We start from the raw sequence: 27,087 nt of genomic DNA, 5'->3' as shown, positions 1-27,087 counted from the left end.
CTCGTTTTGCTTGTGTTGATGTTCATCTTATATCCTCCTTTCAAGACACTGACCATTACGTTCAACTGTTCTTCCAGGTCCTTTGCTCTGTCAGACGGAATTACAATGTCGTCGGCAAAGTTTGTGTTTCTTCTCCGTGGATTTTAATTCCTACTCCAAATATTTCTTGTGTTTCCTTTACTGCTTGCTCAATATACACATTAAATAACGTAGAGGATAGGCTTCAACCATGTCTCACTCCCTTCCCAACCAGTGCTCCCCTTTCGTGACCCTCGACTCATAATTGCCATTCGGTTTCTATACAAATTGCAAATAACCTTTCACTCCCTGTATTTTAACCCTGCCACCTTCCGAATTTGAAAGAATATTCCAGTCAACATTGTCAAAACCCTTCTCCAAGTATACAAATGCTAGAAACGTAGGTTTGCCTTTCCTTAACCTACCTTCTAAGACAAGTCGTAGGGTTAGTATTGCCTCGCGTGTTCCAACGTTTCTACGGAATCCAAACTGATCTCCGAGATAGGCTTCTACCAGTTTTTACATTCATTTGAAGCGAATTCGTGTTAGTATCTTGCAGCTGTGATTTATTAAACTAATAGTTCGGTAATTTTCACACTTGTCAACAGTTCCTTTCTTTGGTATTGGCATTATATTATATTCTTCTTGAAGTCTAAGGGTATTTCGCCTGTCTCATACATCTTGCTCACCAAATGGAAGAGTTTTGTCATGGCTGGCTCACCCATGGCTAACAGTAGTTCTAATGGAGTGCTGTCTACTCCTGGGGCCTGCCAAAATCTTCACGAAGTATCATCTCCCCATTTCATCTTCATCTAGTCCTCTTCCATTTCCATAATATTGGTCGCAAGTACGTCGCCCTTGTATAAGCACTCTGAGCCGTGTCACGGCTCAGCTCATTTGATTTACCCGCGAGATTATTCACTTGTTTTCGCCGCAGCAACAAGGGGCTTGATCGTTGAGCGCTGTTGGCGCTGGTGCGCGAAGCAAGAGTTTTGGAAGGACGGTTCTGTCGGGAGATGGCGAGAGGACCAGTCAGTCTGTCTCTGCGAGTCTGTTCGGTTGGTTAGTCGCTCAGTCTGGGAGTCGGTGCAGTGAGGCGGCAGAGAAAGTCAGAAGGCAGACACTCGCATGTTAGTCGGTCGGCTCTAAGTCTCAGTCACTGTTGGGTTGTACACTGAGTCGGGTTCGTCGTTACTCCGCAGTTGGGCGAGTTGGGAGTCAGCAGCAGGGAGGTCCGCACGGTGCAAGTACGCGCCGGGGCCGTGGTCGACGCAGACGGAAGGCCGTTGGTCCATCGGTCGGCTGGTCGTCGGATGGCGACAGGACAAAAGCGGCTGGGAGTCAACTGGTGCCTGCCGTTTAAGGACTGCGATAAGATGGCTGTTTGCGAGCATGTGGGGAGGACGGAATGCTCGCTTGCTTAGCGTGGTTCTCCATGACCAGCTGTTGTTTGTTGGGCCTAGCACTCGAGTGTAACAGGAAACTGGATTGGTGTGGTCCTCGTCACCTTGCTAAGGCTGAAGTTTCCTTATACTTTTATTATATTTCATGATCATTACTTATTATTGGGTTGGTACTTGTAGCCAACATTTTGTGATTTAGAATAACTTGGTGCGTTTAAATTGCAAATTTCCTAATTCTAGAATGAGATTTTCACTCTGCAGCGGAGTGTGCGCTGATATGAAACTTCCTGGCAGATTAAAACTGTGTGCCCGACCGAGACTAGAACTCGGGTCCTTTGCCTTTCGCGGGCAAGTGCTCTACCAACTGAGCTTCTGATTGCTTGGGATATAGATTTTGAGATGTGTTGTGTATGCTCTTAAAAGGAATGTTGTGAGTGAGAAGCACACTTGAGTGTGTAATGTTTTTCAGTTCCATTGTTATTTACATTGCGTGATTTGTTGTATTTTGTAGTGAGTGGAACTTTAATTTGTGTGATTCTGTTTTGTAGAATGTTTTTCGTGGCAGCATTTGAGAATCAGTTGTTACAAGAAGTTGCTAGCTCTGAATTGCCACCTCGTTAATCAATCATTTATTGACAGATGTGTTTGTCTGTCTGTAGCAAGTAAGAGGCAGCAACTGTAGCTTGTTAGTATAAAAAAACTGTTATGCAGAAATTTGAATGGGAAAAAAGCAGTCATCTTTATTATAAAGTTGTTTTACAGTATGTTGGAAGGTCATTCTTTTGAGCCGTGTTTATTCTGTAGCAATCAAATTTAGGTATCACACAGCTGGCAGAAATGACTGTTGAGTTCGTAATAGATTGTATGAGTGAAATAATTCGTGTGGTTTTGTGAGTGATGTGTTAAATTACTTATTTGTAAGTTTTTGAAGATCTGCATTTTTGGTGTTTTCACCTGATGTTGAACCAAAACAGTATTCTTGAGGTCTTGATGACTGCACATGATATACATTTTACTAACAGTGCCTTTATCTAACGTTTCAGTGTGGGGCTGCACGTTCTTGTGGAGAATGTTTATTTAAAAAAAATTCTGTTGCTAAAATTTCCTTTAAACTGTTAATTGTATTAACTTGGATGCATTGTTAAATAATAAATTTGTGCCAAGAAGGGTTTGACAAAATAAATGTGACTATACCTTCCCCATCTTGGCTGTACTACCGTCTGTACATCCCACACTCTATATATTCCTTCAACCCGTTTGTTTAACAGTGACTGCAAAGCGGAGTACTAGCTGCCTCATTCTACCTTCCTCAGCACCTTTAAAAATGTTGACCAAAGTGTGTAGACAGAAGAAAATAGTAGACAATGCCTGTGGCATAGAGGAAAGGGGACAATTGCAGTGTGTGTGTGTGTGTGTGTGTGTGTGAGAGAGAGAGAGAGAGAGAGAGAGAGACAGAGAGAGAGAGAGAGAGAGAGAGGGAGGGAGGGAGAGGGAGAGAGAGAGGGGGGGAGAGAGACAGAGAAACGCAGCGGCAGTGGAACACGGATCACAGTGACAGAAAGAACAGTGCTAGGAAAAGGGCAAGTGGGTGAGAGCCAGTGCAAATGAGACGAAGTATGTAACAATGACAAAGAAGAGAGAGATAGTGATAGAAGAGACAGCAGCAGTGAGAAGGGATTAATTAGATAGTAACGGCAAGAGAGAGAAAGGGAAACTGACAGTAGAGGAGACTGTAGTAGTAGGACAAAACGAAGGGGACTGTGGCTATGACACAGGAGTGACACAAGTAGAGAGAATGATTTGTGCTGAATGAGTGAGTAAGTGAGAAAGGGCAACAGAGTGGATGGGTATGAGCGATGGACTAATGACTGTGAGTTACAGTTAGGGGAGTTTGTGGGAGTCTGAGGTAGCTTCCAGGTTAAAGAAAGCGTGAATATTTTCGAATGCCAAAATTTTTGGGAAAAAATGTAAAGGTGCTGAGTGTGGTATCGATAGTTCCGATGCCACAGCGTAGTTGCACGCTCGTAGGTTGGGACTATGAGAGCGGACGGACTACGCCGGCCACAGCGCCCTCTAGCCGACGCTGTGGAGCTCAACGATCGCCGCTCTGCTTTCTGCCCATTTCATCAAGAGCAGACGGACTGGAAACATCGCTTCAACTTCAGAGTGTGTTGGCTTGCTATTGAGACTTTGTACTACTTACGACGGGAATACGACTTTGCACATTCGTGCTCATCATCGCAAAGTTATGTAACAATTTATTAACTTATTTTTGCCTATAGTAAACATCTTTAATTTTGAAACTTCCTGGCAGATTAAAACTGAGTACTAGACCGAGACTCGAACTCGGGGCATTTGCCTTTCGCAGGCAAGTGCTCTACCCAAGCACGACTCACGCCCCTTCCTCACAGCTTTAATTCCGCCAGTACCCCGTCTTGGTAGAGCACTTGCCCGCGAAAGGCAAAGGTCCCGAATTCGAGTCTCGGTCCGGTATACAGTCTTAATCTGCCAGGAAGTTTCATATCAGGGCACACTCCGCTGTAGAGTGAATATTTCAATCTTTAATTTTACGTGCAGTACCAAAGTGCTTTACCTCTCCTGCTCCTACTCGCTTCCTTCATTCGGCCTATTTTGCAGATCACAGGAGCAGACCCAAGCGCCGCCTTCCAGGCGAGATACAAAACTGAGGAATGTAAATTGATGCAGCTGATAACCCATTTTTCAGTCTGTCTTTTAAAGTAACAGGAGCATATCCGCATTTTCTGTGCTCCGATAGGAGCAGTTTTCCGCCAGTATACGTATTATAATCCTCTTTTGCTCTAATTTCCCTCAATTCTGTCATTCTGTAAAGTGACTAATCTAAAAAAAAATGTACCCCTCGAGCCTAGCTATTTTGGCCTGCGTGCTCGTGGCTCTCCTTACACTTCCTGTACGTTGCTGAACTAATCTTTTCTCTCCCCTCCTATTCAGTTGCAGCCCATGATTAGTGTATCCCCATCCCCCTGTCGCAACAACAGGCTCGGCGCAGATATGAGACTGTTTCAGTCTAAAGCAACTCCCTTAGCTAACAGCTGTGTTAACCCACGGCTGGTCTTGTCGCTGCAGAACCTCGACAAACCCCACACGTATGTGCGCCCTGTAGATGTTCCTGTTTCCTCCACGTCAGCGTTAATACTATACGATAAGTTACTAACCGACCTGCTCCTACTGCTGTAAGTACTCTTCCCTACCATTCAAAATCTCTGCGCAAGGCCGCTACGATCTTTGTAACCTGACTGTACTTTGCGCTAGGGAACATGTCACCCTCTTTTGTTCTAGGCTTTCTTGCCAAGCGCTTACTGACTATGAGAAGCTTAGAGAGTAGCTATAAAAATTTATTTTTCTGAAGTATAGCCAAATTTTAATGGCAACCAGCAAGTCAATCGGAATAAAAGGTAATTTAATGAAAGTGAATTAAAGGAATGGCTGTCTAGGCTTTATTATACTATTTCAGTTAATACTTTGAATATATTTAACGGAAGACCTTATCAACCGTATCATCGAAAGGTAGACAAGTCAAAAAAAATTTGAAATAGCGTGAGATATTAAATACCTTCGACGTCTTATTTCAGAATTATTAATCATTTTCCTAATCTTCGTTCTTCAGTTAGAGTACATACGCATTCTACAAAATCTTCTTGCCGCAGTATAATCAGAGATGTCATTTATTCAAAATACTAATAACATTGATTGCACAGCTACAAAAGAAAAATCTATGAACTTCAAATTTAATAGCTATCTGCAAACAACAAAAGGTTTTCTGATTTTCTGTTCTTCGTCCATTTTCCGCATGATCGCTGTGTATTGTGTTATTTAGAATGTTAAGTTTTTTCGTTGTCTTTTTCCCCTGTTATCGTTTCTTGCTGTACCTATACATTTGACTAATTTATCAGTGTAGCACAAGGTTCCTGCCAACAATTCGCTTACAGCTATCTGATGTTCGTTGGTTTCGTGTACAAGTGGCGCTCTGTTTTAAAGTGGTCTGGATGACATATAGCCGTATGCTGTTGTGTGTGAGTGGGGGGTGGGATGGGGGAGGGGGCTATTTACACAGTTCTTCTGTTGTGGCAAATAGTGCGACATTGCACGGCTGTATTATCCATTCATTGTTTTCTTTCGTTGGGTCACTGATTTTTGGATGTGAATCCTGTTGTACTGCTAATTTTTGTTACAAGAAGTTATTGATTTTACGAATTTTCAAATTTGTTTCTGTATTCGTTTCCAGGTGACCCTGTGCTATTAGGCGATCAGGAAATGTTGAGAGAGCTATTTCTTCTCAAAGTTCTGAGATATTTAGCATATATAGTTCTAAAGTTCTTAGATGTCTGGCCAACATATATAGCTTGACAGAAATTACAGATTAATTAGTAGACATTCGTATATTCCAGTTCCAAGGAAAGCAGGTGTTGAAGAGTGTGAATATTATCGAACCATCAGTTTAGTAAGTCTTGGTTGCAAATTACTAACCCGAATTCTATACAAAACAATGGTAAAAACTGGTAGAAGGCAACGTCAGGAAAGATCAATCTGGATTCTGGAGAAATGCAGGAACATGCATCCTAACAAGCACCCTACGACTTCTCTTAGAAGACACATTAAAGAAAGTAAAAATCTACGATTGTAACATTCGTAGACTTAGGGAAAGCTTTTGACAATGTTGAGTGCAATACTCTCTAGAATTCTGAAGGTAGCAGGGGCAAAACACATAGCAGGAAAAGTTATTTTCAAATTTTGCAGAAATCAGACCGCAGTTGCAAAAGTCATGGGGCATGAAAGATTTGCAGCAGTTGAAAAGAGAGAGGATTGTAGCGTATCGCTCATGTTATCCATTGAGCAAGCACTAAAGGAAACAAAAGAAAAATTTGGAGCAGAAATAAAAACTTCGATGTTTGCCAATAACACTATCTGAATGGAAGTAACAGAGTCTTGAAAGGAGGTATAAGATGAACAACAAAAGCAAACCAAGGAAAGAGGGGTATAGTCGAATTAAATCAGGTGATGCTGAGGGAAACAGCTTAGGAAACGAGACACTTAAAGTAGTTGGTGAGTTTTGATATTTGGGCTGTACAGTAACCAACGATGGCCGAAGTAGAGGGTATATAAAATTTAGACTAGCAATGGCAAGAAAGGTATTTCAGAAGCAGAGAAATTTTTTAATATCAAATTAAGATTTTTCTGAGGATATTCGTCTGGTATGCTGCCACTTCTGGAAGTGAAACATGGACGATAAACAGTTTAGACAAGAAGTAAAGCTTTTTCTTTAAAGTGGTGCTCCAGAAGAATGCTGAAATCTAGAGGGGCAGATCACATAATCTATGAGATGGTACTGAACAGAAATGGAGATAAAAGAAATGTATGCCACAACTTGACTAAAAGAAGGAATTGGTTGATAGGACACATTCCGAGACAACAAGGGATTAACAATTTAGTACTGGAGGAAAATGGGGGGGTGGGGGGAGAAGGGGGTAAGGGGGCAGTAAAAATCGTAGAGGAAGCTGAATGCAGTAACCAGATTCAAAAGTATGTAGATTGGAGTAGTTATTCTGAGATGAAGAGACTTACACAGGATAGAGTAGCTTGAAGAGCTGCATCAAACCAGTCTTCGGACTAAAGATTACAAAAGAATTGACTACAACACGTCACATTCCAATACAGTTCTTCTTAGCAAGCACGGAAAGCAAGAAGAAGAACAACATCCAAAACGTGATTCAGGTACAAAAGTAGACTGTCGAAGAAAGACACATCGATGTGGCCACTACCTACGTTCGATGTCAGCCTGTAATAACCAATCACAGACGGCATGTGGAGTGAGCAAGGTGGAACAGTGGTTAAAAGTACTAGCATTCGGGACGATGATGGTCCAAACCTGCGTCCGGCCATCCTGATTTAGGTTTGTGCATGGCAAAAGGGCGCTATTCAAAATCGGCACATAGGGTGCTGTGGTTTACCACAGACCATAGGTGACAAGGATGGACGACGGCCGGCCAGTGTGGCCGTGCGGTTCAAGGCGCTTCAGTCTAGAGCCGAGCGACCGCTACGGCCGCAGGTTCGAATCCTGCCTCGGGCATGGATGTGTGTGATGTCCTTGGGTTAGTTAGGTTTAAGTAGTTCTAAGTTCTAGGGGACTTCTGACCTCAGATGTTAAGTCCCATAGTGCTCAGAGCCATTTGAACCATTTTTTATGTACGACGGATGCGGTTTACGAGTGAATATTTTTTTCATTTCATTTATTGCATATTTCGAAACCTACTACCTATTTTTAAAAGCAGGTCGTACATTTTACAATTTTACAGGTACTGTACATTTACTGTACATTGTTCCATACAATATTCGGGCGAACAGACGAATAACTTTTGAGCAACTGACAACTCAGATGAATCAAGGGGCTGCCAACAGTCAATAATGCTGGCTGTTGTTCATTGCCGATTCATCGCCGATCAGCATTGTTGCTGGAATCTGCAGGCCAATGCCACAGCTGGACGTCCACGGAATGGCGACAGGTCACTTTTCAGATGACTCACTTTTTATACTCCAAAAGGTTTCAGAGAAAAGAAAAAAATGGTTCAAATGGCTCTGAGCACTATGGGACTTAACATCTGTGGTCATCAGTCCCCTAGAACTTAGAACTACTTAAACCTAACTAACCTAAGGACATCACACACATCCATGCCCGAGGCAGGATTCGAACCTGCGACCGTAGCAGTCGCGCGGTTCCGGACTGAGCGCCTAGAACCGCATGGCCACCGCGGTCGGCTCAGAGAAAACACCATGTAACAATCGTCGGAAGGATCCAGGCTGCAGGACGGGGGGGGGGGGGGGGGGTTATGGTCTGGGAAATGTTTTCACGACATTCACGGGGTTATCTCGTCATTCTGGAAGGCACAATGGATCAAAGAAGTATGCATGTACCCTTGAGAACGATGTTTGTTTTCCCTCGACACGATGGCAGCTACCAGCGGGAAAATGTAACATGTCACACAGCTCGCAATGTAAGTGCGCAGTTCGAATATTACCAGGATGAGTTTGCCGTAGTACCCTGAAAATCGAACTCCCCGGATTGAAGCCCAATCGAGAATCTGTGGGACCATCTCGATTGGACTGTTCACGCCAAGGATCCTATACCAAAAAGTGCAGCGCAGCTCGCCAAGGTAGTCGGTCGTCATGACTCCACAACCCTATCAGTACCTTCCAAAGCTTCATTGACTCTCTTCCTGCACGTCTCGCAACGGCCCGGTAATTTGACTGGATAGTGTACCCATGTAAGGTACGTCATAAAAGATACGTGAATGGTCTTAGAAAATAAAGGTAACAAGAGTTACAAACAAACTACCTGCTGACCTTCAAGTTGTGAAGCTGGTGGAAACTGTAAGCATCCGCTTCTTGTGGAATCGCTCGAAGCACCGTCGTCACATCAGAAATGTCTTTTATATAACCGACATGACGGCAAGTGAAGGTACTTTGTTTGTAACTCTTATTTCTCGTTGCTGCGTTCGATTGGAAGGAAAACATATCATATACTTACATGAAGTTTAACATTTTGTATTCATGTAATGGCTTCTAATGACGAATATGAACGTTTGGTTATTCTTATGTACATTGGTGGACTGTATGATTCCACTTTCGTTTAAGGCTATGGTTTGAAAATTGACGTCATGGTCCTGTACTAGTGGCCACAAGGAAATGACTATTACCTCAATTTTGACAGATATTGGAAGAAAATAAAAAATTTTTATCTTTTATCTTCATTGTCGACTATATTGAGATGAGTGTATAGTAATAAAATTTCTGTAGAGTTTTTAATTACAATAATTACTGCCTTCCAATTATATTTGTAGCCAACTTAATTGTAAGATTTCCGTAATCTGCTAATAGGTTCCAACATCAGGAACAAATCAAAAGGCACTAAACAGAACAATAGTCGAAGTAATTGTTCTGTGTCACTTCGAATCCACATTCGCATTATTGTTTGAAATTCCAATGCTGACAGCGCCCTGTCTGAAAGGTCGTGCGCAGCACGCAGTGAGCCAGGGCACGATGGATGCTACGTTTGGCGGACTGGGCCAGCCAGCTGACACCGCCAATGCTGTGTTGCTTCTGTACTTACAACGCTCAGCGCTTTCGTGGCGCCTACTGGCCTAGATATTCTTATTGTCACTGCAAGGCGAGACACGTCATTCAGCTGCTAACCACAGTTGCTTACAATATGCTGTAATAAATCTTACATGAAAAATCATATAGAATCTTCAAGACACGTCTTTCGAGAGAGCTCTTTGCAAATGTTTTCTGTTCATGTCATCCCGATGAAGTTCAAAAATGAAAACATCAAACATGTAGAGGCACCTCTCTGTGCGAGTAGAAAAATTTTTGGTCCTACGCAAAATCCGTCAATGGAATAACTGCTCGTTAGCCACGGTGGCACAAAACCGGAAGGCGGAAGCTAGATGACGAGATACTTAATTCTGTCTTTCGAAATTGTTAAGCTGAAAATGATTAAAACGTAATTCCTTTGTAAGAGCATAGCATGTTCGCATAAATGACAGATATAGATAAATCAGCGTGGAATTAAAAACCAGGTCAAATACTAATATTATCTACCTTAAGGACTGGAGGTAGTGATTGTGTAGAAAATCAAGACCGTTATTTAACACACAACGCACAAATGTGAGGACCGTTACACGCAACTATGCTTTTCGGGAGTGAAGCTCCCACCATCTGGCTGTCTGCATTCAGCACGAAACAGTCATGAAATAAAATAAAATAAAGGCCGATTTTACAGCAAGACCAAGACTTTATGTTCATCACCCGTTATGTTCTGAATTACACGTAGTTAACACCATAGTGGCCATAGGGGCATGTCGAAATACACACACAAAATTAGAATATATACAGGGTGTTACAAAAAGGTACGGCCAAACTTTCAGAAAACATTCCTCACACACAAAGAAAGAAAATATGTTATGTGGACATGTGTCCGGAAACGCTTACTTGCCATGTTAGAGCTCATTTTATTACTTCTCTTCAAATCACATTAATCATGGAATGGAAACACACAGCAACAGAACGTACCAGCGTGACTTCAAACACTTTGTTACAGGAAATGTTCAAAATGTCCTCCCTTAGCGAGGATACATGCATCCACCCTCCGTCGCATGGAATCTCTGATGCCCTGATGCAGCCCTGGAGAATGGCGTATTGTATCACAGCCGTCCACAATACGAGCACGAAGAGTCTCTACATTTGGTACCGGGGTTGCGTAGACAAGAGCTTTCAAATGCCCCCATAAATGAAAGTCAAGAGGGTTGAGGTCAGGAGAGCGTGGAGGCCATGGAATTGGTCCGCCTCTACCAATCCATCGGTCACCGAATCTGTCGTTGAGAAGCGTACGAACACTTCGACTGAAATGTGCAGGAGCTCCATCGTGCATGAACCACATGTTGTGTCGTACTTGTAAAGGCACATTCTCTAACAGCACAGGTAGAGTATCCCGTATGAAATCATGATAACGTGCTCCATTGAGCGTAGGTGGAAGAAACTAAAATGAGCTCTAACATGTCCACATAACATCTTTTCTTTATTTGTGTGTGAGGAATGTTTCCTGAAAGTTTGGCCGTATGCGCTAAGCTAATTTTTTGTGTGTATTTCGACATGCCACTATGAGATCATTGTACTAGAACTTGTTTTAATATAGCTCTGAAGGTGGTCATCGCTAACCGGAACCCGAAGTCTAAGGACCAAAACGTCTTGTCATTATAAACGGAAATGAAAGAAATTTATGCTACACACTCTGGATCGCTGTTTTTATTGACGACTGTTCCGCAGCTTGGAGTTTTTAAGATTTTACTTGAGTTTGTTAAACCATAGCCCCAATAGTACGGCATAATTTTTTTAAAATATCATATATGTAGATTAATTACAAGATCCACAGTTACTTCTGTGCTTGGCACAAGAAATTGACAGGGACAAGGCTGGATTAGGAGAGGAGCAGATGGTCAGTATTATCTCAGGAAAACGTCGATTGTGTAAGACAAGACTTCGATCGTTCTCCGCGGAAGTCTATACGTACTTCTCATAAACTGTCCCGTAGTCCAACACCAAAATTTACGATTATACGCTCACAAGGCGCAATTATTACAGGAACTGGAACCAAATGATAAGACAAGAGGAAATAAGATTGCATGCAGTTAATATGCTGCAACGAACGTCCGCAGGTGAAACATTCCTTTCTCTAGTTAGTTTCGGTTATGATGCAATTACACCTAATTTTGGAAGATTGAACAAGCATAATGTGAGAAACTGGGAATGCAGTATGACGTCATATTTCGGAGATTATCTACGTGAAGCACTTCAGAGTAGTATAATAGCTGTTTATTTGAAGTGATGTAGTTCTGAATAGGCTGTTTTGTCACTGTGATGCGCTAGTACTTAAATACGTTTGTCTCTTAATTTTTTCTGAGTGGCAGATGATGTTAAATAAGCCGTCACACAATGGCTCTTCTTTACGCGGTAAACATTAATGTACCCATCACGTTTATATAATTAAAAATATATTTTTACTCATTATTTTAATCGTAGCTTTTATTTTGTCAGCAACTGTAGTATATATTTTCTTAATAAAATTCAGTCATCAGTTGCACAGATTTTTTTTTATTTCCTCCGGCTTCCACATTAACCTTTAATCCTCAGAAGCTCCATATTGGTTTAGCAGATTTCAATATCTATGCACGTAAACATGATCCATTTACCATATGTGTCATTCTGCCAATCTGTGTTTGTAATTATATGCACATTTTTGGACTTACTATGCGCCTGTGAAGCAGATATAGTTGTCTGCTAAGCCAGTAATAAGCTCATGAAGATGACAGATTAATGGCTGAAACCGGTAAAGTGCAATAAAAATATCTGTGTAACTGACTACTGAATTTTAATCTGAGAAAAAAATGTTTTATTTCAGTTGCATTCCGACAGAATATTTTATTTAAACACTGTGGTATATATTTTGTTGATCAAAGGTAATGTAACAATGATTCAGTATTCAGCTTTGAAAATTTTTCTTTGCGAGTTTCGTATGCTTTTGACTCATCTTATAGAAGATGCAACATTCTTTCGTGGCACAGTACATTGCACGTAGCAGCCTGTTATGCGATGTATCACTAAAGAATGATTCGCCTCCTGCCGATATATCAGGAAAACGCTTCTCACTGAGAAAGGAAAATAAAAGCGTAATTTGAAACCAAGTAGATTTTGGTTGCTATTATTTCTCATGTTAATAATTTACACTATAGTTATCTCGTATCAACATCCTATCGTGGCTAAGCTTATTAAATTAGTCTTTTAAAAACATGTGCATCTGTGTGAAATGTGTTGGCGAAAGCGGTGAGAGCGAGGGAAGTAGAGAGGTTTTAAACGAATATTCCGAATTTTTCTTCAGATTTTCAACAAATGTTTACCCTAACGAGCTACACAATCGCGTGTTGATCTTCGGCAATTCTTCTGCAAGGGTCAGAGTTACACTGCATGATTTTTGACAATAAATACAGAAGCTCACAGCTGCTACAAAATAGAAGAAGCAGCTTCGAACTACTTTGAATACAAGAAAACACGGAAGTATTTCATATCTACAAAATAATTTATTTGCATTTTGGTAACAATAACAGAGCGACGTGACACAGAAGAAATGAAATGTGTGGAAAGTGAAGCAGCAGCTCAATACAGAGGACAGGCCGTCTTGAAATCAGAAGAACCGGTGTGGGTAGTAAAAGAACGGCGGCAGCAAGCCTGCAACAAGAAACAGCCAAGCACTGTTTTAACATGCATTCCAATGGCAAGTGCAATTTATTTTTAATTTCTTAAAATAGAGTTCATCAGATGCTGAAATATAAAAACCAGTAAGTTGGCCTGTGTATACATTTTCATTTATTAACGTCCAGTGGAATAATATTTTAGCGTAATTCTCCACCCATAGTACGAAAAATATTTAATAAAGTAAACAGAGCGACATCCCGTAATCATTCTTGAAATAATCAGGCATCCTTATAACAGCAGCTTTGAGAAAACTTTCGTAGTCGGAAAACAACCCGTGAAAAAAAGAAAATTTCATTCACTATTCCTCATTCGCCGCTATCTTCCTACAGAATGGAGTGAATTACAAAGACATTTGCTGCTGTGGAAAATAATGAATTTTCGGGATTAAAAATCAAATCGTCGTTGCTAAATGTAAGATCGTGCGACATTTGTCTATCCTTCATATTCATCTTCGCCGGAGTCCGCAGCTGGTGAGTTAGTGGTAAAAAAAAAATGGTTCAAATGGCTCTGAGCACTGTGGAACTTAACAGCTGTGGTCATCAGTCCCCTAGAACTTAGAACTACTTAAACCTAACAAACCTAAGGACATCATACACATCCATGCCCGAGGCAGGATTCGAACCTGCGACCGTAGCAGTCACGCGGTTCCAGACTGTTAGCGGTTAGATTCGCTGCCTTTAGATAATAATAATCCAAACACGGGATTGAATTCTCAGTGAGTTTTATCGCTTTTTCCACCTTTCGAAATGATTTGTTAAAATGAAAAATGCAAAGAGTTACCGCTGCTCGGAGAATGCGTTGAACGGGAGGTCCTGGGTAAGACAATTCGTATGCCGGAGGAAAGTAAAGGGTGTGCTATAGTACTACAGCATTCAAATCAAGATTCGTGAACAAAACAACTCTTTTGAATACTTTTATGTATGTTTACTATGATGGATTAATGTTTTACATTAGCTGATGGGAACTGTGGAATCGAAACTGGCGGAAGAATAAAAAATGTTCTTGGTCAGTCAGCAGCTTACCTCAGTTAACATGACATTCTTTAAATATCTGCAAGCTCTGGGTACCGCCTGTATAATATATACAGTATCGTTCGTTATAATTTATGCAAAATTATTTCATTTCTTCTTAAATACAACTGACGGGTTTTACGTCTTTTCACATCACGAGACTTCTTTCAGTACGTTGGACAGAATACAGTTTACGTTTTGCAGTATACCTGTTATAATTACTGGGAAAGAAACCAGAAGTTGCTAGAATTCCTTTCCTACGCATCTGGCGGGCTATACCGCTAGATAACTGTACTACAATTAGTGTGTCGGATTAATTGACCAAAAGTCATCAGTGGGGTAGCCCGAGATAGGTCGGAGTGCCGGTTTTCACAAACCACACTTTACGCTTCCAGTGGCCTTGCAGTTGCGGATATCACACATCGCCGTGCCTGCATGACGTTCTATTTCGTGCTAAGAAACTCAGCAACAGGTATGGTTGCCCTGTTTGGACAGGAATACAGAGAGAAAGCGTACATTGAGGGCACGAATTTATCTTCGTTTTAAAAGACGAGATCCAACGAGGATGCATCCTCCACACCTAGAATTCTTCCTTCCGTCCCATCCTCTACTGTGCCAACATAGCATGGACGCCTGCTGCTGTCCGCATCCTCGAACGTCACTCAACCAGCCTCACTTTCCTCATTTGTTTACCTTTCTCCACAAGAATTCTTTACCAAATAATTAATTTCCCCTACCTCATCACACATACTGAACACCTCGGTAAATCCTATATGTGTAACTTCTGCAGCCGTCCGGGGTGGCCGAGCGGTTGTAGGCGCTTCAGTCTGGAACTGCGCGACCGGTACTGTCGCAGGTTCAATCCTGCCTCGGGCATGGATGTGTGTGATGTCCTTAGGTTAGTTAGGTTTAAGTAGTTCTACGTTCTAGGGGACTGATGACCTCAGATGTTAAGTCCCATAGTGCTCAGAACCATTTGAACCATTTTTTTTCACTTTTGCAGACACTAACAGCTACAATATTTCCTGATATCCTGCCGCACAAGTACCATAGCATGCCATGAACCTTACACTTCCGTGTATACGCTCTCCCTGTGCTCTCCATGTAAAATTTTAACACATCCCCTCGCCTACGTAGTGAAACACTCCTTAACATTTAGTCTTCCCATCAGTTTTAGGCCATTCCCTACACTTCCACGTATCAGACCTCCTGCTTCTTATGTTTCCCTACTCCTTCTTCCTCATTATCCATGTTTCCGCGTCGGCTACACTCCGGCGTTATACCTGTTTCTATATACCAAGCCTTCAGCTCCGTTTATATCCTACCAGAACCACTCAGCCTCTCCCAAATTATCCCCTCCCGTTGCAGGTCCTTCTCATTTTAGTACAGTGCTCTCAACAGTTCTTTAATCCCATCAGTGTTTAATCTTATCTTAAATAAATTTAAAAGGAATGAAAATATTTTATCTTTTCTAAAATCTTAAAACTGTTTCTATCAGTACGAACGCTTGTCGTTAGAGAGCCGCATGTTATCCCACTACCGGTTCACTCTCGCCAGTATGAAAAGACAATAACGAAAACTAACATTCCACGTGAAGGGCGTAGCCCACAAAGACCTATTTTTAACCAAAGTTTCCTTTCAAATGCTAAAATTACTATGAGAAACGTTAAGAAATAAAATGGCCTGCGTTGTGGCGATCGAAATATGGGCTCTTCCACCACGATCACGTTTCCGTGAGTGATTCGTAGCTTTTGTAAAAAAATTAAAAAAAAGAAAATACTTCGCATTTTTGTATGCAATGTGCAAAAATTACTAGGCGGTTGTGCAAACAACCTGCTGCACACCGAATCTGGCTTTCTGCGATTTTTCCCTTTTCCCTAGAATGAAAAGAGACATGAAAGCGAAGCAGTCTGTATTATGAGGACACAGAAGATGTGAACCAAGAATTAAGGGAGGCACATCGCGGCTTAACTTGGGGCAATTTTTAAACCTAAGTATCCATACATCCCTATGTAATGCGGAATCGGTCACTAGATGTCAAGAGAAGTGGAAGCGTCAATATAAAAGGAGGCGAAGAGTATTGTGTTGTTATTAGAGAAGCAGTAACAAGAGAAATTCAAATGGCTCTGAGCACTATGGGACTTAACTTCTGAGGTCATCAGTCCCCTAGAATTTAGAACTACTTAAACCTAACTAACCTAAGTACATCGCACACATCCACACCCGATGCAGGATTCGAACCTGCGACCGTAGCGGTCGCACGGTTCCAAACTGTAGCGCGTAGAACCGCTCGGCCACTTCGGCCGGCTGTAACAAGAGAGTAGGTCGATCAGGAGAGCTGCATCTGTGAGGCAATGGTTTGTGGACAATGACGTTCCCGAAACGGACTAGCCTGCTCAGAGTCCTGAGCTGAACACAGTGGAAAACGTCTGGGAGTAGTTAGAATGTAGACTTTGTTCTAGACCACAGCGTCCACCATCACTATCTTTTCTGGTTTAGAGTTGAAACCTTCATAAAAGCGAAGGGTGATGATACATCGCACATTAACGTCCATCAGTAGCTGTACGGGAACTTTTGATTATATAGTGGATTTCCTAAAATGGATAAGATATTGTAACAAGTGCACTAGGTCCCACAGACGCTATTCTGATGGAGACATAATTACTTATAGGTTCTCCCTCGTAAATCGTTAACTATAAATTTTGATTACTATAACTTGTTAAAAATTTGCTTCCACTTCAGTAAACTGCTTTCAGCAATTGGATATGTGAAAGAAACAGAGGGGGACAATTACTGAACTCTATGAAAAGAAGTAAATTAGTTACAAACTACGGCGTGCGCACACTTTATTCAACATGTAAACGTCACGGCAGATATTCGGATTTAGGTTATGACATGTTCGATATGCCTGCCATCATTTGCGATGATGTGGCGCACACGAATAGCAAAATTCTGCGTGGCCCGCTGAATTGTCGCAACATCTAAGCGGTCGGTGACCTTCTCAATGGCTGTTTTCAACTCAGCAATGGTTTTCGGCTTATTGCTGTACACCTTGTCTTTAATATAGCCCACGAACAGGAGTCGCATGTGTTCATTTCTGGTGAATATGGCGGCCAATGAGGTCCGTGCTCGTGGCGTCTCGGTACTCCAGAGCCAGAATGCGGTCCCCAAAATGTTCCTCCAGGACATCAAATACTCTCCTGCTTCGATGGGGTCGGGCTCCGTCTTGCATGAACGACATCATGTCGAAATCAAGGTCACTTTGGATAATGGGGATGAAATCGTCTTCCAAAACCTTGACGTACCGTTCGGTAGCCACCGTGCCGTCAAGGAATACCACACCGATTATTCCGTGACTGGACACTGCGCACCACACAGTCACCTGTTGAGGGTGAAAAGACTTCTCGATCGCGAAATGCGGATTCTCAGTCCCCCAAATGCGCCAATTTTTCTTATTGACGAACCCATCCAAATGAAAGTGGGATTCGTCGCTAAACCAAACCATGCATGCTCATACTAATTCCCATGATGCCCCGCGGCCAATTATGCAGTTTGAACGTCCTAACGCAAACCGTTCAGAAGTTATGGCGATTTTTATCACACAGTTCAGTAACTGTCAGCATGTAGTTAGAGGGCTGTACGCAGTCAGAGTTCTCACCTCCTTTGAAAGAGCCGAAGGCCCCCCAGGGGCCGAACCCGAAGTCGTGGGCGAAGCTGAACGTCTCGGCAGTGGCCATGGACTCTCCAAGTGCGGGCGCCGCCTCTACCGCCGCCAGAAAACCGCATGCCATTACAACACACGCCAGAACCGCCATCTGCAGAGCAAAAGTTGTACCTACGTTATGAAGAAAGAAAGCAGCAGCCGCAGAAAAAAAAGATAACAATAAGGAATGCAGTCTGGTACGTGGAAATGATACAGAGCAAATTTCTCGATCTTTTACAACTTCAACAAAATTCCGCTTACTCGTAAATACCCTTCAATTAATCCCACTTTTTCGGAGAATGTTGTCACTTGCCACTTACTAGAAGGCAAAAGCTGGCGTACCCTTCAGTTTCACTGCTGGTTTTCTACAGCGTGCTGCTTCTTCTCTTAGCAAACAAGCCCGCCTTAAGGAATTTTCATCATTCCCTTCCTATGCAGAGAATTTTCCAAATATTCAGAAACTACTCCTTTCTATACTTCAGGCAAACCGTCCATTTTTAACATGCATCCAATTCTTGGAGTTCCTTTTTACCCTAATAATGATGATGGTGAGGTCCCATACACCGAGGAGGGTAGGGAACAACGATGCGGGAGACCCGCACCGCCGACTAGGCAAGGTCCTAGCGGAGGTGGTTTGCCATTGCCTTCCTCCGACCGTAATGGGGATGAATGATGATGAAGAAGACAACACAACAACACCCAGTCATCTGGAGGCAGGCAAAATCCCTGTCCCCGCCGGGACTAGAACCCGGGACCCAGTGCGCGGGAAGCGATGACTGCTACCGCAGGACCACGAGCTGCGGACTCCCTAATAGACTACTATAAATAATAGCATGTCAGTTTCGAGAACAAGGGCCATGCCTTGAAGTGTGAATTCAGGAAGCGCAAGCTTGAGGTATGATTATTACCTAAAGTGCAACCTGGGAACGTGACTTTAGAGCAGTAATATGAATCGAAGAGAGATGCATTGTTTACAGTCGATCAAACAAAAAGAAAATCGAGTTTGGCTTTGTATGCACAGAGCACAGAATGAAATTAATTTAGGAAATACTCTGTCTGAAGAATCAGAGAGGTAGGAGACTGGATACTAATATTAGATTCCTAGATAGTGAAGCAGTTCAGGTCAAAAACGTGAAGAAGCTAGAAAAAATGTCGACTTAACTGAACAGAATACTCAGTGTAGAATTGCGTTAAGGGTAAACGAAGCTAAAACGAAAGTGATGAAGAGTAGCAGAAAGGAAAGTCATCATCAGGTTTCAAAACGACGTAGTGAATGAGGTTGTGAGAGGACTGAAGAACCTAGGAAAAAAGATACACGGAACAGACGAAGCTAGGAAGATATCAAAAGTACAAAGGAGCAGGTGAAGAAACAGGAACGAAGGAATGAGTTCCTGAAAGTGTACATCGAAGAATGTCACTGCATGGAAATGAAATGTCGGCCATTGTGAACTCTGACAAGTAGAAACTGGACTTATATCAAATGTATTGCCATTCAAGGATAAGAAAAATTAAGAAAATGGGCAAAGTACAAAATGAAGAAGCACGCGATAGAACAGTTTAGAGAAAAACATGAGCAGGAGAAGGGTCAGAGTAATGGCACAAATGTTATAACAGTCAGCAGTTGTTACCTTTGTGCTGAAAACCACAGCAGAGGCCAAGAATTGTAGAGTTCAGTGTGCGTAAAGCAGATTATCGAGGATGTTGGCAGTAGTAGGTTTTATTTTTTGACGTAATTGTGGAATTGCAGCGATTGTACTTACAATTTTCATAAAAAAACCCAAATCGTAATAACTTATTTTTGATTCCGGTAATCACTATCGGTCAATGAAACCATCTTCATGGCGGAGGCTCCAGGTGACGTGAGGAACCGGTTCACAGCTCACTACTCAGCTGCTCCTCACGTCGTCTGGAGCCTCTGATCTGAAGATGGTCTTACAGAACGAAACGGGTTACCTGAATCAAAAATAAATAACTTACACGGATTTGGATTGCGTTTTATTAAAACGCAGTGGGTACTAAATTATAAGGATTTGCGCATGATACAAAGAGCTGGAAAGATTGTTGGCTCAAGAGGAAAAGCGTGTAGGAGGGCGGTGTCGCAGCACATACCTTGATCACCACGCGATACATCGTTGCTGATTGCAGACGCAGAATTGACAGGTGCCTGTCTCTGGGCGCCGTGACGCTATATACCACCACTTCGAGGATCCAGTAGCTAATTAACGGTCACCACTTTCTCCGTGGAGATTTTCGGTACTCTGGCGTCCAACCTTTCTCCGGACGTAGCGGATACTTGGGACAGGATGTCTTTAAACGAGTAGCATTGAAGCCGTAAGATTTATAGGTCTACACTCTGAGATCTCGGATGTCCTCTTCCTGTCACAGTTCTGCAAACTGATCGCTTAACTCCATCGATAAAAGTTCGGAGGTGACGCAGGGATACTTAGTGATTACTTTGGTGTAAGGGATAGGTGCTATCCGGTTGCTGGATACAGAGAAATAATGTAATTTAGTACTTTATCCATCTTCAGAAACTGTATGTCTAGTTGTTGAAGAAAGTCAGCAAACAGATGCACGAAAAAAATTTTGTTTCTTTACCGGTTTCAATATACGACGTTTGTACATGCACATGACTATAGTAATGTGCTACACACACCTGCTGATTTTTGACGCTCTCTAATAATGCTGATAATCTTCTGAAGAAATAAAATTCCATTTATACAACTGGTTACTCACTTTTTTCAACAAATACTGTAATTGTGATTTATTCGGTTTGTTATCCCAGATAAATTGTACATTTGTTTCTTTGAAAATATCTAAACAACGGTAAAGAAGTTTGTAACAGGCAATCACCAAAACAAACAACACAAATCACAGAGTAATTTAACACCTCAGGCAACTGCGAAATTACTGTGACGCGGTTGCCGTCACTGCGGGAACGGCCCATCAAAGCGTCGTTGTGCCGATCTTCATTCGGCGAATCGATACGGAATGTGCATATCGGCTTACTGTTTATCAGTAAACATATCCATACTGCTGTCTATCACTGTTAACATACAACTGACAATGCCGGAAAAACAAACCCAGAACAGAACCGGGAAGTACTGAACGCAAGGTTGAGGGTGAAGACGAAAGTGGTCATTCGTTTTGTCAACAGCAAGAACAGTGAGCGGATGGAACAATTTTTTTTTCAAACGAGATACATAGCGCATACTGTCGGCATGTGTAGAGTTATATATTTCCAGTGGAATAGAGATGCAGAGATAAACGGGGGGGAGTAAGAATTCAAACAAAATGTATTTACGTACCCGCCAGCTTGCCACTAGTGACTACGGGCCCTCTTATTTGTTCACGTTCGATCTGCAGATTAGCTTAACGAATTTTGAAAATGGCTTGTATCATAATGTGGAGTATACAGTAACTGTTTTGTTCATAGTCTGTTTTCACCCAAATTATGTAGTGTCTATGGAGACCTCTTCTCCGTAAGAGGCATCGGGGGTGGGGGGATTGGGGGATCCTAAGAAATAAATTTGTTCATGTATCTGAGTTGAGCCCACAATATTTTTTTAGATCATATACTCTCAGACAGGGAAAGCGGCAGGGAGGGTGGTAGGTGGGACGGGGGTGGGATAAGGACGAGATCTTCTAAGACGTCTATATAATTCTGAACTAAAATACTCCATCGGGCGTTATGAAATGTTAAGGACAGTGTCATGGTTTCAGTTCAGCTGTTGCTTAGTTAATAAGTATTTACTTCACTACGTTTCACATTATTGGCCAGTTTCGGCCTTACAGGCCCATCCTCAAGTGCTGTAGATGCCGACAACATATCGTAATGTATTTGACTACTACAACATGTTTTCGGTACCTCTGCCACTTGAGTATGTGTCTTTAAGGTCGAAATTGGCCAATCGTCTGAAACGTAATAAAGTAAATACTTGTTAATTACGCAACAGCCGAGACAGAAGCATGATATTTGACAAATTCACTGGTAAGTATCCCACACGAAGAAAATGATCGTTATTGCGTGTTAATAAAACTCCTGTAGAATTGAAAACAAAACTTGGATGCGAAACAAATTCATGTAGGCGTTCTGGTAGGTGCGTTTGTTTTGGTGTAAGAAACAACTTCTCATTCGGCACCGGTACGCTTAACTTTCGCCGATATTGTACGTTTAATATTTTCAGTCCATGAATGAAACTCATTTGCTTTGGAATGGAGGCTTGAAGATGACATAGGAGTCGTGCTGAAAAGGAACGTCTCTGATATTTCTATTCTGTTCTCAATATCGGCGGAGGTGTTATATGTCATGCGTATTATTCCGTCGATTTTCCCACATCGCTGAAGCAAGTTACAACCGCCTGCCGCTAAAGCGCTCCAAATTTGCCGTGTAACATAGAGGTATGCAACGCAGCGTGCTGTAATCGAGTTTCTAAGCGTCCACCGTGGAACACCCTCTGCTTCAGCATGACAATAGCACACCATACACGACAACTGCGACAACTGCAAGAATCCGATGCCTTCGGTTCCCTGTCATTTATCATCCTCCATTCAGTCCGGACTTGCTCCTATCCGATTTTCGTCTGTTTTCAGAACATAAACAGCACTTTCCAAGACTTCACTTTGATAGTGATGAAGCGGTGGACGCAGAGATGAGCTTGTGGCTCCGTCGACAAACATTCTATTGTGACGGTATCAACAAACTGGTCTCTCGTTGGGAGAAATGTGTTCGTCTTCAGGATGACTACGTTGAGAAACAAATATTTCTGCATGAAGAATAAAGGTGTAGAGTGTTAATAACGTTTGGTTTTTATTTTACTAAACTTAAGAATTTTCATATGAAAAATTCGTATGCGTAATTTTTCAGTTCGCCCTCCTACTTACAAGTGGACGCCACGACGTTGGTATCGCTGATTTACTTCAAACTTTGTACGCCTTTAGTAGGCCATTAAAATAGCACTATGTGCAAGTAGTAAAGAGCACTGCTCTGGCAATTCCGAGAAAATCGTAAGAGAACTTTTACGCGTCTATTATGTTACTGATGTATATGTGCGTTCGAGCGTCGTAAGACAAACGTGTATGAAGCGACGATTCGCCTCCGCTAAAACTTAATTTTTTAATCTATATTTTTTCATCACTGTCACATTATTTAATTCATATGACATTTTATAGGTAATATAATTTTAAAAAAACCACATGTATTTGCATGTTTTAGTAAATTTCATATTATTTGATTGCTTACTAATTTCAATTAAATTTTATTAGTAGAACAAACGTATTTACAACTATCGACCATTTTCTTGACCTGTAAGTGAAGTAACGTATAGATTTTTCCTGAAAATGTATGCCTGCCGTGATTTGCGAAATCCCTTATACAGGCAATCTGGTAAGGTACCCGGAACTACTTTGCACATCGATGCTTCGAGTTGCAGTCAACCTGCGTAGCGGTGAGACGTTGCTAACGTAGCAAGAACGAGTAGTGTAGGTGCAAATTTTTCAGTATCACAGAATTTACACTTTTACTACAAAAAAGAAGGCTTGAGCGAGAATCGAACCGCCGTATCATACACGAGTGTCTTTCGAAGTTCGAACGCTAACCACTTCGCTACCAAGAATTCTGACGTCCACAGCCTACGCACGGGTACATCGGTTACATCATAAACGTGTAAAATATCTCTTGCGATTTTCTCAGAATTCCCGGAATAGTGCAGCTCAGCGCTTGTACATTATGTTAAGGGGAGGTTTACTATCTTTGGCCCGAAAAAAGCATGTACTTTGAGAATTTTTTCTCGGGATGTGTTACAGATATCAATGTCAAATGTGGTGAAAATGTTTATTGATATTTCCTCTACAAACTGGAATTTTTGCGACCGGAAATGTTGAAGAGCAAAGGCGGAAATTCCGTCGGAACGAAACAAAATTTCGATGTAGACCTCCATGCGCGGTATGTGACAGGTCAGCCGGCTCGTCTGAAATCAAAATTGAGCTGACGTTAGCGAAGTATATAAGATTCTTTAGGAGTTTTACCTCGCTTAAGTTATTTGGACCATAGGAAACAAAATGGCGGCCATTTAAAAAAAATAGGGTTTTTTCATCGATTTTTCGACTTCGTCGGCCAAATAAAAATATTTATAGTTTATGGATCGGAATAAAAATGGTAAAACTCCTAGACAATTTAGTTAGCTTCGTCGGAAACAAAGAACCATTCCAATCGGTTCAGTAGATTTGAAGTTACCACACTGCGCGGTAAAAAGAAGGCCATTTCGAGAAAAAACGCGTTTGAAGTTTTCACTACATATAAATGCAACATTATGTAACTTACGTTCAATCTGCTATTCCGGGTCCATAAACTAGTCCTTCCTCACAGAGGGCGTTCAGCTCGATCTGGGCAATCCTGCGCTGCTCCAGAGCCGCTCGTACGGACGGTGATAAGCGGTTTTCTGTCGCTTGAATCCGGTGGTCGTTCGAATGCTTGGCGAACTGCGTCAAATAGAGTCCCAGGGTGACGTCCATCGTTGTCATGGTCTTCAGAATTGCTGAATACCCTTCGTTGAAGCTGCTCACTGCCAGGAAAGTCGCAGTCTCCACAGTCTTCGCACCAGAATGCAAATGCTTGGGAGCTAACTTCCAAACACACGCGTTCAAACTTTCATTTGAATTTTGTGTGTTTCCTCCCAAGATCCGGTACAATAACGCGAAAAAAAACTGGTGCGTGAAAAAGGCCGAGTTCAGGCAGGTTCATTTTTTTGTTCAACCGCGAATAACAAACATTACCGCTCCGTATTCGGAAAAACCGTTTCAGGGTGGATTATAAACACTTTTTTGGATCCAAAAATTCAATTTAAAAAAAATCTATTTTCGAACCAAAAGATAGATTAATGGCCTACTAAAGGTGTACAAAGTTTGAAGTAAATCCGTGATCCCAACGTTGTAATGGTGATGATGATGATGATGATGATGATGATGATGATGATGATGATGATGATGTTTGGTTTGTGGGTCATCGCCGCCCGTGCAAAGTACCAATTTGTACACAGTCGAATTTTATTACACAGTCAAATCTAGCCACAATCACAAATGATGATGATGTAATGATGAGGACAACACAAACAACCAGTCGCCGGGCAGTGAAAATCCCCAACGCGGTCGCGAATCGAACCCGGGCCCCCGTGATCCAGAGGCAGCAACGCTAGCCCCTAGACCACGAGCTGCGGACCCCAACGTTGTGCCCCCCCCCCCCCCTTGTTAATTTGGTAGCGGTTGTAATGTGTCAGTGAATAAGTTGCCTGGCGCATTTGCAACTAAACAGGGTGGAATTGTACAGAGCTGCAATACCGTTATAGCGTCAGTTTCATAAATGCAGACAAAATATTATGAAAAAGAATATATACTGATCGAAATATCTTAATCACAAAGACCTGCATGCAAACAAGTTACTAAAAGCTTGTACAAACTACAATGGGGTGCAATTATGTGCCATTTTGCCGAAGAGGGGGAAGTTAGCGACGGTGAGACGAAAAGTTGAAGAGTATCACTGTCATATATGATTCTCCTGAAAGGTTCTTGAATAGTTTGAATCAGTCAGTGTTCTCGTAGACTGGTATGCACGGGATCAGATTGGCAATGGCTACTATGTTTGTATGCTGTGTGTGCGTGTGTGCTCGTGCGCACCCGTGCTTATGTTTCAATACACAACAACTTGACACGCTAAAGCATTGTGCGAAAAATTATTTGGTCGTACAGGCCGAAGACAATGCCTGTGAAGAGCTTTATTAGCTGATGTATCAGCTTGAAAGCAGCGCAATATCGAGCTCTATTAAGCTGCATTTAAGAAGTACTACTTCAACATAGCTGAAAGTTTAAATGAACTGCGGGGACCCTCTGTTCTAAATTAGACCGTGAACGGAGATTTTAAGATAACGGAGTCTCAATTTTGAAGGTAACACGGCAGGTACACTTGTCACAATCAATTAAGAGCGTGCAAATCCTGCATAAACTGATGACAGCTCATCGATGAAACTGATGTCGTAAATTCATTTAAATATAGCCGTATCATCGCTGTATAGGTCTATCTTGTTATCTTAAATGTGTAATTTGTGTAGAACAATTCAGTACCAACAACTGTGGGACCTGGGCATAACATTTCTGATCCCCTTCATGAACGAGTTAATCACGTGTGTCATCCGAAATTTGTCGTTGGATTAGTAAGTAACTCACGCGATCCTCTCAATCCTTGTGAAAAACTTTTCTCTAGATTGACAGAGGTTCTTAAGCATTCTCTCCCTACCCCCACACCCCAGTTAGAAGCCCACGTCACAACGCAGCCAGGCGGACCAAGACGAGAAGCAGTAGCCATATACTGCTTGACTACTGGACATGATTGGCCGCCCGCCTTCATAAGATTGCCATTCTTCTGTCTCCATAAGGTGTTCTGTGTCGCAAGATTGGATAGATCATGAACAAAGAACATTTAAAAGAATGTGCAAAATTAAATTATTCTAATTCAGAACTAACAACTGTATTGGGAAGGGGAAGATGGCCAATGACAATAAGTCACGTGCCTGAACATTAAAATAATAATAATAATAACAAAAGTTTTGTCTACGAATTTAATTAGTCTACATGTCATAAAGCTACTAAATAACCAAGAAAGAAGTACTGACCCAGAGAGAACACTACAGAAGTTAAACAAAATGATGACCCCGAGCAGTCTGCGAACACCATCGGCAGAGAGTTGCATAAATTCTCCGTTAAGCGATAAAAAAAAAAGACAGAGAGGGAAATACCTAATATCTTCATATAATACTTCAAGAAAAATTAAACGCAAAAACTGAGAGTAACAATGAAATTATTTTACTGACAAAATATTCCGGTTTCAGTCTTAACAATAACGATTATTCGTAGGTACTTCAAGAAAGAAAAAAAAAAAAAAGAAAACTAGCCGACAATACGAGGGAAGTAAAAGTTTTCTATGAAAGAAGATCGATGATATCAAGAAATCAAACAAATTCCTTGAAATGTTAAATGACTGCAATTTTAAATATCTGCGTGATTTCCGTTCTGCTCGCTAACTGAAAGTGGTTGAGAGCAGGGAGAGGGTGGGGTATTGTGC

The sequence above is a fragment of the Schistocerca cancellata genome, chromosome 9, assembly GCF_023864275.1.
Source record: "Schistocerca cancellata isolate TAMUIC-IGC-003103 chromosome 9, iqSchCanc2.1, whole genome shotgun sequence".
In the NCBI taxonomy this organism is placed as follows: domain Eukaryota; kingdom Metazoa; phylum Arthropoda; class Insecta; order Orthoptera; family Acrididae; genus Schistocerca; species Schistocerca cancellata.
Note: the sequence above shows the minus strand (reverse complement) of the source record.